This window comes from Cupressus sempervirens, chromosome 9, assembly GCF_028749045.1.
Source record: "Cupressus sempervirens isolate cs-2001-9-10 chromosome 9, ASM2874904v1, whole genome shotgun sequence".
Taxonomy (NCBI): Eukaryota; Viridiplantae; Streptophyta; class Pinopsida; order Cupressales; family Cupressaceae; genus Cupressus; species Cupressus sempervirens.
The window spans coordinates 311,021,716-311,024,975 of record NC_143126.1 but is presented as its reverse complement, the minus strand read 5'-3'; positions in this window follow the sequence as shown (position 1 = coordinate 311,024,975).

Below are 3,260 nucleotides of genomic sequence, written 5' to 3'. Positions count from 1 at the left end.
CAAGGTCTTCCAAAAGTGACTCATGAATTATATATCTTTATCTAAAACTATTCTTAGTGGATATCCATGAATCCTCACAACCTCTTTGAAGAAAAAATGTGCAATGTGGCTTGCATCATTCATATTTTTGCATGAAATAAAGTGCCCCATCTTGTTGAACGTATCAACAACTACATAGACATTGTCACAACCCTAACTTTTCTTGTGAAATCCTACTATAAATTCCATGATCACACACACCCATGGCCTATTGGGTACTAGTAAGGGTTGATAAAAACCTGCATTACTCATCCCACCTTTAGCTTTCATACTGCTCATACTTAGTCACATCTCTAACTAGTTTAAGGTTTTTCTTACACCAAAGTTCCCACTTAGACTTCCATTTTTCTTCTCCTAAATTAGGTTCTCCCTTATTGAACCTCTTGGTACACACAACTAATTACCCTTGAATAACAATATATCATGTAATGTTAACTCTAAGAAATTTCCATGAAAGTGATTCTCAAAGTCAGAACATACCTTGTATGCCTCAGCAAAGTCTTCATGCTCCTTATAGAGACTCTTTAAAATCTATATCACAATGCCATGCAACTATACCCCTTGAACTATTAATAACCTTCTACTCAATGCATCTACCACTTTACTCATCTATCCTTTATTATGTTTGATTGTGAAGGTGAAAGCTTGCAAGTACTCTATCCACTTCAAATTCCTATTACTTAACTTTTCTTCAGTGTTAATATAGATAAGATCTTGATTATCTATAAAGAAAAAAAAAATCCTTGGGTAATAGGTAATGTCTCCACTTCCTAAGAGATTGAACTAGGAAATAGAGTTCTAGGTCATAGGATGAATACTTCTTTTTGGCCTCATGAGGTTTTTCACTAAAGAAGACTACTGGCCTACCTTCTTGACTTAAAACTCCTCCCACTACTAAACCACTTGCATCACATTCTAAGGTGAAAAGTTTCTCAAAACTAGGAAATTAAAAAATAGGTTTGGTAGCTACTTTCTTCTTCAACATTTCAAAAGACTTCTCTACTTCTAGATTCAACCTAAACTTAGCCTTGATCCCACCCTTTATGGTATCTAGCAAAGGTGCACATATGCCACTAAAATTCTTAATGAATTTCGTATAGAGTTGAGCTAGACCATGAAAACTTGTTACCTTAGTAGATGTAGTAGGTGGTGGCTAGTTTAGGATAGAAACAACCTTCTTTTGATCCATCTTCAAGTATCCCTTTAACACCAAAAAACCCAAGTACACCAGTTCTTGGTTGAATAAGTCACACTTCTCAAGGTTTATAGCAAGATTCTCCTCATGAAGTCTCTAAAATACTACTTCCACATGCTTGATGTATTCCTCCTTGGTCTTGCTAAAGATGAGTATATCATCTAGATAAACCACCACAAAAATTCCAATGAAGTCCTTAAGAACTTCATTCATGAGCCTCATCAATGTGCTAGGAGCATTTGAGAGACCAAATGACATCACAACCAATTCATAAAGTCTATCTATTGTCTTAAATGTTATTTTCCACTAATCTCCCTCCTTAATCCTAATTTGGTGGCACCCACTTTTCAAATCCAATTTGGTGAAGTGCATAGCTCCTCCAAGAAGATCCATGAGATCCTCAATCCTAGGTATAAGAAACCTATACATAATTGTGATCCTATTTATGGACCTTAAATCTATACATAGTCTCTATTTCCACCCTTCTTGGATGATAGCATAAGAGGTACTACACATGGGCTTATGCTCTTATTGATCAAACCTTGGTCCAATGATTCTTGCACTTGTCTTGCCACTTCTAGATTATGGTCTAGAATGAGCTTGTATGTTGCCTTATTTGGTAAGGAGGCACCAGGAACAAAGTATATTTTATGGCTTATGACTCTTGTAGGAGGTAGGGTAGTAGTAATTCCATCACTCAAAATATCATTGTACTTCTCAAGAAATGCTTGAACTTCTGCAAGTAAAGGGTCCTTAACATCTTGTCTTCCCCCTTGGACTTCAACACCATTGCATAGCCTTGGCTCTCTTCATCTTTTAGATATTTATAAAATTCTTTCCCACTACATGATAACACACTAGGCACATTAGATGGTGACTCTTCTCTCTCAAACATAGATTGCATTTTAAAAGTTCAGCCTCTTTTATTGAAAGATATTGAGTTTTCCTTGCTATCATAAACTTCCTCTCTATCATACTGCCAGGGTTTACCAAATAGTAGATGGCAAGAATTCATGGGAAAAATATCACACAATAATCTATCCTTGTACCCTTCTATGGAGAAGTCCACCCAAGTCTTCTCATTCTCCAGTATGCTTTGACCTTTATTGAGCCAAGTTACCTTGTATGGATTCACATGTGGTATTTTAGCTAGCTTAAGCTTCTCAACTACCTCCTTTGATATCATGTTATCAGTACAGCTTAAATCCACCACCACCTTAAAAACTTTTCCAAGAATCTTACATCTGATCCTACATAGAGCCCTCCTATTCTTAGGTTCATCAGGATTAGATTGTTTGATGAATACTCTTCTAAACATAAGATTCGCTCCTTTTTATGACTCAATTTGATCCACTTCACTCTCCTTGCAACTAGAGTTATCCTCTTGTGCATATGTCACTCTTTTGTCATGGTTTGAAGAAGAGAGATTCTTAGGGCATCTATATGTGTTGACCATAGTTGTAACATGTAATGATACAAAAGTAGGAGTTTCTTTTGCCTAATCCTCTTCCTCTATTAGAACCTCCTTGGCTACCTCTTCCTCTATTGTAACCTTGTCTAGAAGTGCTTTTAGTGGATTTCTCCATCATCTTGGTCTCACCTTGGGGATCTCTGTTCATTACCTCTTTCTTGGTATCCTCCTCCTTGTCCTCTCTACTTTGTGCCCTTGCCTCTGTCTTTGAAGTTGGAATCTCCTTTGTTCTTATTCTTTTCATCCACCTTTAGGGTGAGCTAATGAAAACTTTGAATAGTAGTAGGTGTCCATAAGGTAAGATATTCTTGAATATTCCACTTCAAACCACCAAAATATCTAGCCACCTTCTTGTTTCTTAGATCTAAGGAATATCCTTGAAAACTCCTCTATATAAGAGGTTTCATCTAAATCTTTTTGTCTTAATCCTTGTCTCCTTTTGTGACATTAAATTTCAAAGTCCTGTGGTAGGAAGTTCTCTTTCAACTTGGTAACCATGGCATTCTAGTTGGCTATAGGCTTCTTTCACATGCTAATCATCTCATATTGGACATA